General features: G+C 42.2%; 1 protein-coding gene across 2 annotated transcripts in view; it reads left to right on the top strand.

Annotated features, from left to right (window-relative positions):
- The first annotated feature begins 667 nt into the window (after nucleotides 1–667).
- LOC143436006 (rho GTPase-activating protein 20-like) overlaps nucleotides 668–13,983 on the top strand; it is a 55,761-nt gene continuing 42,445 nt past the window's right edge. Inside the window, exon 1 of one of the 2 annotated variants that reach the window (XM_076919827.1) lies at nucleotides 668–1,141. The gene's annotated coding sequence lies outside the window, so the exon portion shown is untranslated. The remainder of the gene's footprint in view (nucleotides 1,142–13,983) is intronic. The other variant, XM_076919826.1, reaches the window with a different exon arrangement.

Here is a 13,983-nt window from a genome sequence, read left to right on the forward strand (position 1 = left end):
TCATGTTCAAGCACAGGAATCTCCTGAGGAAATTCATGACCAACTTAGGGCAATATCTATCAGAGCGTGGGAACAGATTAGACCTTCTGGTGAACATTATGGCTCATGCCGAGCACGTGCCCGCGAGCGCCCCGCAGCTCCGTGCTCATCCGGGTCGCCAGAGCCTTAGCCAATGGAGCTGGCTCTCGGCCCCATGGGCAGAGCTACGCCTCCTCCGTCTCCCCGCGGCCTGTGGTCCCCTCGAGCGGCCTGGGGCTGAAGAGACTCGCAGAGGCTGCGAGCCTGGCTCCCACGGGAGAACTCAGGTTGCGATCGCCCAGTGACCTCGACAGGTCCGGAGCAATGCTCACAGTAGCACACGCTGGGATCGGAGCCATCCTAGTAAACTTCAGAAACATGAGGTGCCGGTGGTCACGTGGGGCCGGCGCTGCCCAATGAGAAGCCGGGGGCGGGGCGGAGGCCGCGGAGTCACCAGGGCAACCTCTGGAGCTCCAGCCCGCGCTCTCAGAGCTCGCTGCCCACTCCGGGGCGCACAGGCCGCATCGCATGGAGGCCGCGTGTGCTCGTGTCCACCCGTGGAGTCCGTCTCGGGCGCGCCACCGTCTCCCCGCGGACCGCTCGGTTGGTTGAGGTTTCCGTGACGAACCTCCCCGTGTGGCTGCGACCAGCTCGGGCCGTCGTGGCGGTTCGAGCCCCGCGTGATCGCGTGCGCTCCGGGGGTCTCAGGCCCTGGAAGGTATGTGTGTCCTCCGGACGCTGGGCGCCGGCTCCTGAAGGACGTCGCGCGTGGATCCCGGCGCCTCCGCAGCCTCCATTCATCTGCCAGCTGCTCGCTCGCCGCCTCCGCGCCCCTCTCTGCAGCCCTTTCCCCACTCCTCGGGTGAGGAGGTTCTCCTGGAAGCGCAGGTGTGGGTCATGAGCCCGGCTTCCCCGCCTTGAAGCTCTCGGTAGAGGAAGTCGGGGTGACCCGCCGCACCCAGAACATGGGGGTGAACGCGGTGCATTGGTTCGGAAAGGGACTCCAGCTCCACGAAAACCCCGCCCTGAAGGAGTGCATCCAGGGCGCGGACACCATCCGCTGTGTCTACATCCTCGACCCCTGGTTCACAGGCTCTTCCAACTTGGGCATCAACAGGTGGCGGTGAGTCCGAAGCGCTTTCAATTGCGGTGTCCACGAATCGGGTGTCGATGCCTTAGTGACCCATCTGTGAGTTGGTTTTAGTCCAGGGACCCAATTGCTTACACCGTTGAAGAGTTGTAGATGTGGTCAATATTAAATAGTTCAGACTTGGTAGTAGAGAGTACCGACGACCCTGAAACACTTTAGCTTTCACCTGTAAGTTATGTGTCTGTGTTTGATGGGAGCTACTTCCTTGATTTGTGAGAAATAATGAGGAGGAGAATTAGTCACCCCCAGATCTTAATGGCCTTGATATTTTAGGCCTCTGAAAGGGTTGTAATCTTTAATGTTGACGTGTGTCTAGGTAACTCATAGTGTGGAGAAAAAACATTCATTTATTATAGCGGACTCCAGACCCAGCTTTCTTTCCCCTTGAGGATAGGGGAGGAAAAGCAAGGGGAGGAATTACCTGATTTCTCTTTGCTCAACTCTCAACTCCTTGTGGTTCACAAGAGAAAGCACAGTTTTTCTTTCTAGGCAAAGTATAATCCTTCTAGGGAATCACTTCTGGAAGAAATCCTCCAGACATTTTATAAGCTGTACCTTTACAAAAAGCATGAGGTCCAGGGTCCACTAAGTTTTGTTTGTTGAGTTAGGTTTGTTGAGTGACTTTTTCCAGAGAAATGTAAAGTAACATCTACTGACATCTCAGGAAGGCAATGAGGGAACAAGGAAAAGATTCCATCCTAATCCAACCTCATAGAAAAGTTGAGTTCCTGTGCAGAGACAACAGTGTGTTGTATTCTTTGCCCAGGCTCTGTTCTCTAATAGTGTAGGGTGGTGGAGATGTGAGATAGTAGGACTTCATCAGCTGTGAATATTCTTCAGGGCTGCAGCAGAGTACACCTTAGTCTTTCCAGCAAGAAGAGTTTCAAGTCTTCCAAAGCCCTGTCACCTACTTCTGCCCATCCTCCTCCTTCTCTTTCCTCAATTTGTCCAGTGCTTCTGGAATTCTCTCCACTAATCTCAGCTCTGCAGTCTTGCTGTTAGAGTATTATCATCTCATGGTCATGGCAATGTCTTGGGAAAGCGTATTTCTTGTAAATGTAATATGTAAACTCTGGCAAATCATTTGAGACACATTAGTAACTTCCTGTTCTTAATTAGGATTTTACCAGAAATTCTTAGAAAAAGTCAATATATTGGTTCAAGACCTTAGACAACTCTTCTTTTATACATGTTCATCAAGAGACTAGAGTCAACAACTTGGAAGAGCTGTAATTACCATCACTTGTGAGTTTTCTCATCCAACCTTCTTCATGTTATGTTACATTATGTAACATAAGCTGAGGTTATGTTACAACATTAACATGAGGACCTTAAGTCAGAATTTGTTATGAATTGCTGTCTGTTTTTCTGACCCATCAAAAGGAGCACCGGTACTCAGAAGCTTTACAGTTTTATGAGGTCCCATTTGTAAATTCTTGGTCTAGTGCACAAGCCATTGGTATTTCAATAGAGGAATGGATACAGAAAATGTGTTTGCCTTGCACCTTTCCTTGCCATCTTATCACTAACTCCAGTCAGAGTGATTTACTTTTGGAAATAGATCTACCTGAAGACTCAGCTATACCACTCTTAATCCTATACCCAAAAAGATTCCCCACCATGCCACAGGGGCACATGCTCCACTATGTTCATAGCAGCCTTATTTGTAATAGCCAGAAGCTAGAAACAACCCAGATGTCCCACAACAGAAGAATGGATACAGAAAATGTGGTTCATTTACACAATGAAATACTATTCAGCTACTAGGACCAAGGAAATCATGAGTTTTGCAGGCCAATGGATGGAACTAGAAAATATCATCCTGAGTGAGACAGGAACCTAGCATGGCTGCCCGTGGAGAGGCCCAACAAGCAGCTGAACAAGTCAGATGTAGATACTTAAATCTAAACAATGGACAGAGCTGGAGACCCTGTGGGAAAGAGTGGAAGAAGCTGAGGAGGAGGGTGACCCCATAGGAAGACCAGAAGTCTCAACTGCCCTGAAACCCTGAGATCACTCAGACACTTAGCCACCAACCAGGCAGCATACACTAGCTGATCCGAGACCTGAAACATATACAGCAGAGGACTGTCTGGTCTGGCCTCAGTTAGAGAACATGCACCTAACCCTAGAGAGACATGAGGCCCCAGGGAGTGGGGAGGTCTGTGGATTGGGGTAAGGGGTGGGAACATTCTTGTGGAGTTGGGGGTGGCTTGGGGGAGGAGGAATGGTATGAGGAACTGTTGGAGGGCAGACCTGGGAGGAGGGAAACTATTGGACTGTAAAAAATGATTAAAGATAATTTTTTAAAATAAGGGGAAAAAGTAATACATTTAAACAAAAAATACTGTTGAAGTGGAGAACCTCTTTCTAATGTATATCCTTGAAAACAGAAATAAAAGACTGGTAAATGTAATCATATAAAAGTTGTACATGCCAATATCAACATGCCAAAGAAACCTTAGTGACATGCTAAGTGGTGACAGTGTGTGTAGTATTCTGAATCAGGCCATCTCACACCTGTCCATCTAGAGTATAGTGCAGACTACCTTGGCAGATCCTTTGGTTTTAGTGTACTCCGTAGTGTTCATATGTTGGATGGACACGTAATCCTCAGTGTGTCAGTGGTGAGAGGTGCCCTTTAAGAGATGGTTAGGTTATAAGGGCTGTGATACTAAAAATGGGTTTCCTCTGGTATTCCCATGTGCACATCTTATATTTCCACGTTCTCTAATGGGAGGAAAGCAGGCACTTGCCAGATTCTGGTTCCTGGATCTTGCACTTTCTAGACTGTGAGCAAACTTTCTATAAATTATGAATTTTCTAGTCTTAGCTAATTCTTTTATAGTTGCACAAAATGTGCAAAGATAGTAACATTTTCTTAAAGCATTACTCAGTGAATACTTTAGGCTTTGTAAACCATGAGTATTTCATATTTTTATTTCATATTCATGAATATTTTCATATTCCTATTTTTATGCAACCCTTTACATATATAAAAATGGCTTTCAGGCCATACAAAAGCAAACAGTGGATTGTATGTATTCATCCTATGGACTGTGGCCTACAAATCCCTCTGTAGCTTATTCCTTATTTGAGTACTTTTGGCTTTGAATAGTGTTTGTTTTTATTTATCTGATTTATCTTTGCTTTGCCTTTTTCCTTAAATGCTGGTTCCTCTTCCTGATCTTTCTTTGTTTTGTGGGTGGGAGGGGGTTGTCAGGATGCTATCCATATGCTGTATGCCTGAACTACATCCCCAGCCCTCAATTTAATTTTCTGAGATAGGATCTCAGAGTTGCTGAGGTTTGCCTTGAATTTTGAGTCCTACTGCCTCAGCCTTCAAAGTGGCTGCAATTTCAGGCCTGTGCTACCAGGTTCAGCTTGAAGGACTCTTCTATAGCATAGATGAATAACCTGCTTTGAGTTCTCAACCTCTGGTAGCAAAATATTATCTCTTCACATTTATTGTTATTGATGACTTTAGAATTTTATATTTGCCTTATTTCTTCCATGTTTTTGCTTTTCTCTTTAGTTTTACGTGAATTTTATTCCTTATTGGACTTTTTAGTGGATTGACAATTTTATATTTGTTTACTTTTGTTTCACTATGGGGTGTTTTAAATTTCTAACAATATATTTGGACCTAATTTTATCTTCTTTTGTTAAAAAATGTTTAATTGAACATTTTATTTATTTACAATACAGATGTCATCCCCTTTTCCCATTTCCCCTCCCTAGAACTCCCTATCCAACCCCCTTTCCTCCTTTATGCTTTTATACCATTTTAATTACTTCCATGTATTAAGGTCAGTTCTAGGTTGAGGGTTTCCCCAGCAAAAACACCATCCAACTGACTTTTCAAATAACCCTTAAGTTTCCACTTCAGGGAAAGACACAGGAGAGTGGCTGCCTCTGCTTAGGTGAGAAGCCACAGGGAACTGAGCAGGAGGCAGGCTTTATATAGGGTTTCTTGATTTCTAGGATAGGATTGGTGGGATTTCAAGACGAGCCCAGGGATTGGTAGTTTTTTGGGCTCAGGGATTGGTGGGTTTGGTAGGTTTTCAAAACTGTAGTGGGTTTAAACTTTTTTCAGTACAGGCTGAGCAAGCCAGTAAGCATTACCCCTTCATGGCCTCTGCATCTGTACCTAACCCCCAGGTTACTGCCCTGTGAGTTCCTGCCTTGGTTTCATTCAGTGATAAACTACAGTGTGGAAGTGTAAGCCAGATAAATTCTTTTTCTCCCCAATTTGCTTTTTGGTCATGCTGTTTTATCACAACAATAGAAATCCTAACTAAAACAGCACTGTAGCATCACTTAAGGTAAGGCACTTTGGGGTTTGCAGCATTGATTTTTGTTAAGAGTGTTTGTCCATGTTGACATGTGAATGTTAACATTATTCTTTGTATTACAGAACAGAAGTTTTCAGTTTTAACAAAATCCTAATCACTGTTTACTTTCACGGATTATGCTTTCAGTGTCGGTATATAATTGATTTTTCAACTATTAAAGCAATTCCTGGTATGGAGACTATACATTAGGATCATCTTTCAAGATGTTTTTGCTTCAGTTAATCAATATTTTGTCAGCTAGTTTTACATCTGTATTCATGGTGAGTGTTGACCCATGACATTTTGTTTTTATCATTTTCAGGCATTGTTATTAGGGTTGTGGTGAATTTAAATAAGGAGTTGAGGAAGTGTATTTGTTTCCCAATGTTTGGAAATTGCTTTTTTCCCTAAATGTTTGATGGAGTACAATAATGCAACTGTCTGAACTTGGGTTTTTAGTACATATAACTGATTAACACTTAATTGTTTTAGAGTTAGCTAGTCAGCTTTTTCAGATTCAGTTATCAGCTTCAGTATGGTTTATTTTTCATGGATTATGTCTGCTAACATTTAATTTTTATTTCATTGCCGTGAGTTTGTTTATAATATTCATTATTATTTTTGCTTCTTATAGACTCTGAGGTGAGGCTCTTTCTTTGATGTTCATGATCCATGCTTAGTTTTTCTTGAGTATTATTAGAGGTTTTTAATGCAATTAAATGTCAAAGCTACTTTTATCTGGAGAGTTATCTCTGTGTGTATACACACTCATGTGCATGTTGTGTGTGCATTGCATGTGAGTGTGCATATATGCAGAGACCAGAGCAAGAATTGGGTCCCTTCTCTTCATTATTGCCTTGAGATGGTCTGTGGTCTCTCAGAACTGGAAGCTCGCCTTGGTTTTAAGTTTGCTGGCCAGCTAGCACATGGATGGGTCCAACTGTGTTTGCCTTGTAACACTGAGGTTTCATGCAGGCACCCTTGTGCCTTAGTTTTTTTTAACCTGGGTGCTAGGGATTCAAACTCAGCTCCTCATGCTTGTATAGCAAGTTTGCTTACTCAGGGAGCCCTCTCTTCAGCTCCTGTCTAAAGTTTGGTCTTTTTTTAAACACTGAACATCTGTTTTCACCTCTGTGATCCTTTTCTTTGGTTTAGGTTCCACATTTATTTTCTATCTTTTCAGGGTAGAAACCTATATCTTTGCCTCTTTTTCATCCCAATGTAAACACAGAAACATGATCTTGCTTTTATTGGTGATTAACTTCATTCCACAGATAATTTTTATTATCATTAATTTCAAAATGTTACTTAAATATCTGTTTCAGAAGTTGATATTATTCTTTATTTTAAAATTTTGGCTGTTTCAAGTGCTTTGATCCAGTGAGATAATATACCTATGATTTTTCTCCACTTTCAAAATGTGCTGATGGTCAGAATGTGAACTGTTCCTAATGAACATTTCAAATGCCCTTGAAAATAATGTAGAATAACACTTATTTCTTCCTGTGTGGAAGTCAAGAAATTGAGTAAAATGCCAGTGAAATTGAGATGGCCAGTACCATTATTAAGAACTTCCATAATTTGCTGATTGATGTTTAGTTCTGTCAGTGACTAAGGGGGTGTTTGTTTCTCTCCCAGAGTTGTCTATATTTCCTGATGTTGAAATCTGTTACAGTAGGAACATACACATTCAGTATTCAGTAGCTATGTCATTCTGATGCTCGTCATTATGGCCTGCTCTTTTATGTGAGCTGAGGTTTCCCATCTTGATCTTTGATTCCTCCTGTTAGTCAACTTTCCTATGGTTTGAACCCTTTTCTCCTAAGGTTGTGTTTAAAGTGAACCTTTCTGGATGTATCTAGTTAAGCTTTACATTTTAATACATTCTAATATCTGCATTTTTATTGGACTGTTTAGATGATGAGTGTGAAAATTAGAAAGGTACAATTAGAATTAATTAATTGCACAGTTTACAGATATGGTGTTTTGAAATCAGGGTATTGTACATGTTAGGCTTCTCCAATTGAGCCACGCTATCATCCCATCTGTGATATTTTATATAAACCTAGGGTAGTAATGAAACTTACTACAAATACAGAGACAGTTCACTAATAAGTATATGTGTCGACACAATTAACATATATAAGCAACTACAGAAGATAGAAGAGAAAAGCACTTGTTATAAACGAGGTAAGACCATTATTAGACAGTTCATATACATGCTAATTATCTGATAGGGCTGTTGCAAAGGTTGTATTGAAAGACAGCATTTCTGGAGCTGGGTGTGGTAGCACACATTTGTAGTCTGAACTATTCAGGAGGCTGAGTCAGGTGAATTGCTTCTGCCTAGGAGTTTTCCCTGAGTCTGGTCAATAAAGCAGCAGATGCTCCCCTTAAAAAGTGAACCAACACACAAACACTCTAAGAAGAATCATTAGAAAACTCATAGTAAGAGCACTGGTAGGCCTACTGTGTCTGCAGCCTCTAGAATTAGCCCATGAAGAAGAAGTACAGGACAGACTTGCATACACATAATTTATTCTTTACTAAAGACAGTAGCTTCAGCCAATGTGGATAGAAAAAATTCAGTAGATGGTTTAGAATGCAGGATAGCTACTTGGAAATATCCTTTTGTGGAGCAAATTAAAATTCATACCATATGCTAGGGCAGAATACAAATAGATGAAAGGTAGTATAACAAATAGGACAAATATAACCCAGTTATGTATCAATATACAACTGCTTGAATAAATTGTGGTTAAGCACAGACCTTGCCGTGTGAGACCAACAGCCAAACACTAGGTGGAGCTCAAGAGAGTCTGTGGAAGAAGAGAAGGAAGAATTGTAGGAGCCAGAGCTGTCAAGGACACCACAAGAAATTGGCCCACAGAATTGACTGACCAGGGCTCATATGGGCTCACAGAGACTGAACTGACAATCAGGGAGCCTATATGGTTCTGGCCTAGGCCTGTATGTTATAGTTGTGTAGTTTTTTCTTCTTGTGGGACTCATAAGAGTGCGGGCAGGGGTGGTTTCTGTCTCTGTTGCCTGCTTTTGGGCCCATTTTCCTCCTACTAGGTTGCTTCATCCAGCCCTAATATGAAGGGATGTAACTAGATTTACAGTTCCATAATATCCTGTGTATGGTTGTTATCTCTGGGAACATTTCTTAAATATCTTAAAAGAAAATGTAGGCGTGGATCTTGGGGGAGAGGGAGGGGGGAGGGACTGGGAAGAGAGGAAGGAGGGAATACTGTGGTAGGCATGTAATGTATGAAAGAAAATAAAACAAAAACAAAAAAACCTTGCAGTACTTAAGTAGAGAGATCTGTGGGATGCATTATGAAGAGGATAATATAATAGGAAATGTTTTAGTTACTTGTGTTTTCATCAAATAGCATAGGGAGAGATTATGAGGTGATGGGCCAGTGTAAGCAGGACTGATAGTGACACTCAGGCGTGGGATATGTTTGACTTTGCTTTGATTTTTCTTTTTATTATTAAGTTATTTTATTTATTTACATTCTAGTAATTGCCTCCTATTTGTCTCCCATCCCACAGTTCCTTATCCTGTTCTTCCTCTGCCTTGCCTCCAAGAGAATGCTATACCCAATTAGGCCTCTCTCTTCCCTGGGGCCTCAAGTCTCCTGAGGATCAAGCACATCTTCGCCCATTGTGGCCAGACCAGGCAGACCTCTGCTATGTGGACTGTCCTGTGTATGCTCCTGGTTGGTGGCTCAGTCTCTGGAAGCTCCCAGGATTCTGGGTTAGTTGAGTGTGCTGGTCTTCCTATGGGGTCACCCTTTGCTTGAGCTTCTTCAGTTCTTTCCCTAATTCAACTTTAGGGGTCCCCAACTGCAGTCCAATGGTTGGGTGTAGGTATCTGCCTCTGTCTCAGTCAGCTGCTGGTTGGGCCTCTCAGAGGACAGCCATGCCAGGCACCTGTCTGTAAGCACATCAGAGCATCAGTAATAGTGCCAGGACTTGATGTCTCTCCAACCCCACCCTGATGAGATAGATCCCAACTTGGGCTGGTTATTGGCCTGCCTTTCCTTTAATCTTTTCTCTATTTTTCTCCCTGCAGTTCTCTTAGACAGGAACAATTCTTGGTCAGAAATTTTGACTGTGGGAAGTGTTCATTGGGAACAGTTCACATTCTGACCATAAACAAATTTTTAAATTAGAGAAAAATCCTCACCATTAGATCCTTCTATTTCCTGTCTATGCCTTATCCATCTGGCATAGGTATTTTCCCTTCCTCAGGACACTCCCTCTTCTCCATTCCCTTACTTTATCCCTAATCTCTGTGGCTATAAGGATTGTAGCTTGCTTATTAAAAACTTATAACTAACATCACATATAAGCAGATATACACCATATTTGTCTTTCTGGGTTTGGGTTACCTCATTCAGGATGAATTTTCCCCTAGTTCCATTCATTTGCCTGCTGATTTCTTGAATTCATTTTCTTAACAGCTGAGTAATACTGCATTGTGTAAATGTACCACATTTTCTATATTTCTTCATCCACTGACAAATCATCCAGGCAGTTTGCAGTTTCTGGCCATTATGAATAGATTAGCAATGAGCATAGTTGAGCAAGTATGTCTCTGTGATAGAATGAAGCATACCTTGGGTATATACCTGAGAATGATTTAGCTGGTCTTGGGGGAGATAATTCTCATCTTTCTGAGGAACTGCCACACTGATTGCCACAGTGGCTATGCAAGTTTGTCCTCCCACCAACAATGGAGGAGTGTTCTGACTCCACATCCTCACCAGCACAGCTATCTTTTGTTTTATTTTCTTAGCTACTATGACTGGTGTAAGATGAAATTTCAGAGTAGTTTTTTGATTTGCATTTCCTTGATAACTAAGGGTGTTGAACATTTCTTTAAGTGCTTCTCAGCCATTTGCAATTCCTCTTTAGAAAATTGTTTGTTTATATATACCTCATTTTTAAAAAATTGAATTGTTTTCTAGATGTCCAGATTTTAAAATTCTTTATATATTTTGAATATTTGCCGTCTTTTATATGTATAGATGGTAAAAACCTTTTTCAGTTCTGTAGGCTGCCACTTTGTCTGACTCCATATTGTTTATAAGTTCCCTGTTCAGAAGGTAAAAAATACATGAATTATTTCAGCAAGAATCATCTGAGAGCATCAGTGTTATTGAGCTGTAATTCTCTTGGGAATAGTTTTCTCTTAGGAAGCTTTCCTTGATGGCTCTTGGCCCCATCTTGGAGTCTGGGTTAGAGGTTTCCCTGCAGCTTGTCACTGATGATGCCATTGGCTATTAACTGCACACATATCCTGCCACTCACTTAGTGGCTCTGGTCCTGAGGATACAGTATAGTGTGTAAAATACTCTCTGACAAAGCACTATGGAGTCAGGGTCCAAACTCCTGAGTCCATGTGAGCTTTGCTCTACTGTTCTTTGTGGTGCTGCCCAAGTGTGAACTCTTGAGCTGTTCTCAGGTCAATCTTAAGTTCTTCTCACGGTGTGAACAATAGGATGGAGTCTTAGGGTGACTTTGAGGTCCTTACTTAGCTCATTGCTCTTCAATACCACAGAGGAATTGACTGACCAGCAAATAGCCAGCAGGAAGGGTTAAGTATAAGGCTGGCTTAGATGACTCCCAGAGTATCATCCTTGATAAGATTGCTGGACTGACAGATTTATTTGGCTTCTAAGGGCAGGAAATCCAATGATAAACTATATCCCTGATGCCCTGTAGGAATGGTCAGAATACTGGGCCTATGGATCTGATGTTCTCTTGTCCCTAGTCTAGGTCATAGGTAGCAGGAGAATAGATTCTTCTTTGCCCTGTCTGTAATATGAACAAAGCCAAAGAGATGCTGGCAGCCAAGGGTAGTGCTTCATACTGCTTGTGACTTGCAAGAGAGAGAAGCAGTGGAAATCAAAGGTACAGATTGAGGGCTGAGGCAGGCCCTACCATGGTTCTCCTCCAGTCAGAGCAAGAAAGCCCCTCTGTTCAGCTGTGTGGCTATGTAGCTCATGTTACCTGGCACATGATCTCAGTGTGTGTCCTACACTTCTGCCGCATTGCCAGCCCTCCTGTGTACTCAACCAATCTTGTACTTTCCAGTGAATCTCACTATGCCAGCAGTGTGCCATGCCTGTATCGGCAAGCTACCTTATCTTTGTTTTGTCATAGTGCAAGATGTTAGGTACAGTATATTCATAGGGTGAGCATTGACTCCTCTGTCCCTGTTGACATTCCTGACCTGAATCCTCTATACAGAGGCAGATGTGCTCTTCCAGCCTGGTGGCTGACACCTAGGCCTCATTTGGGCCAGAGATCTCAATCTCACAAAATCCTTCCTGTTTTACTCTTGCTTTCATCCTAGATGTAGGGGATGGAGTGATCTCAGTATCTCCTGGGACCACCCACTACACCACTCTAGGGCCACTGGACTGCTCTGCCCCCTGCACTGTTATTCTATAAATGGTGACCTCATTTTGAGGTTGCCAGAGAGCATGCCAATCACAGCACTGTGGGTCACAGAGGAAATACTGTGTCTGTGTGAGCATCCCATGGGTCATTTCTTTAATGGCATCCCTCAGTTTCTAAAGTTGGAATCCCTTAATGATTCTTTGTAGGTTTTGTGTTCCTGAGTCCTGGACCTATAAACAAATCTGTAAAATTCTTAAATCAGACACCTTGTCTTTGGATGCATTCCAGAGTGGTGTCCGTACTGTTTTGAGCTGTGGGATTGTGAATTTCATAGGTGCAAATCTTGGAAATATCAGCCTCTGAGCCTTGTGCCCAAACAAGTTTGAAAAGGATCAATAACCACAAAGCACAGAACTGCAGTATTTTAAAATTGTTTTTATTGGATATTTTATTTATTTACAATACCATACTTTTTCCCATCTCCCCTCTCTAGAACCCCCTATCACATTGCCCCTACTCCTTTATGCTTTTATACCATTTGATTATTTGCTTGTATTAAGGTCACTTCTAGGTTGAGGGTCTAGCAATACAATAGATGCAAATAGTCAAGGAACAAGCAAGACAATAAACACAAATAGTCAAAGAAAATGCAATGCATTAAACCCAGTTATGTGAACACTCCCATGATCACTGTTTCTAAGGGCTTATCAAAGTAACTGAGTCTACTTCTCTGTCCTAGAGTAAGGTCATTTTCATGTCTAATGACTACTTCCTTGGTATAGTCTAAAATTTAGATTCGTGTCTGAAATTACTTCTTTGTTCAATCCTAAGATTTAGATTCCTACCTGAAATTTCTTTTTTGTTCTAGCCTAATATCAGATTTCTGTCTGAAGATATTAAAACTGCATTTCTGATGTTGGATTGGTAAAGATCTTTTCCCAATCTGTGGGTGGCTATTTTTGTCCTATTGACAGTGTCCCTTGCCTTACAGAAGCTTTTCAATTTTATGAGGTCCCATTTGTCAATTCTTGATCTTAGAGCATAAGCCATTAGTGTCCTGTTCAGGAACTTCTCCCATGTATCCATGTGCCCATGTGTTTGAGGATCTTCCCCACTTTCTCTTCTATTAGTTTCAGTGTGTCTGCTTTTATATGGAAGTCCTTAATCCAGTTGGACTTGAGTTTTGTACAAGGAGATATGAATGGCTCGATTTGCATTTTCCCACATGCTGACCTCCAGTTCAACCAGTACCACCTGTTGAAAATACTGTCTTTTTTCCACTGTATGGTTTTAGCTCCTTTGTCAAAGATCAGGTGATCTTTGTATCAAGAGAGTGTAGTTGGTATGTGCACAGAATGTGCTGGAAATGGAGGCACTTCTAAATCATAGACCCCCATTGTCCTGAACCCAGTGGTTCCCTATGCTAAACTCAAAAGAGCCTGGGATTTCCAGGCAGCAGAAAGAATCAGACAGGTGATCCATGCCTCCATGTTGGGCCAGAAGAAATAGTCTACCTTCTGATTGACTGTGCTCATCTCTCAGCTTGAGCAGTACTAAACCCTGTTCATATCTGTGGAGGGAGACCATCTCTCCCCTAAGATTTAAAAAGACACAGCACTCTGCTATGAGAGTATGGGCCTCTTCAACTTTAGTGGAATCCCAATGTCATTGCTTCATGTCCCAAGAATATATGGTGCTCTCAAAGACCAGAATGCAGTCATGATCTCCCTCTATGTGGATCTGAATAGCTAAAACTCTCTGAAGATGCTCAAGAGAGGATCTTTCACCTCTGCTTTCCCTCCAAGAGTCAGCTCATCTTCTAGACCTCAGGGAATTGAGAGAGGGATTATATACTCTGAGTAGTTTGGAGGTGAGATGAGTACCAGTTCAGGAATGAATGAGGTATTTGGCTGCCATTGCAATGGTTGAAATTGGAGCAGTGGCTCATTTCAAAATGCCACAGACGAGTCTTAGTCCATGGTGATCTGATAAGGTACTAGGGATTATTTCAGTCTTTTTGTATCTGTTGAGGCCTGTTTTGTGACTAATTATATGGTCTAT

The sequence above is a fragment of the Arvicanthis niloticus genome, chromosome 22, assembly GCF_011762505.2.
Source record: "Arvicanthis niloticus isolate mArvNil1 chromosome 22, mArvNil1.pat.X, whole genome shotgun sequence".
Lineage (NCBI taxonomy): Eukaryota > Metazoa > Chordata > Mammalia > Rodentia > Muridae > Arvicanthis > Arvicanthis niloticus.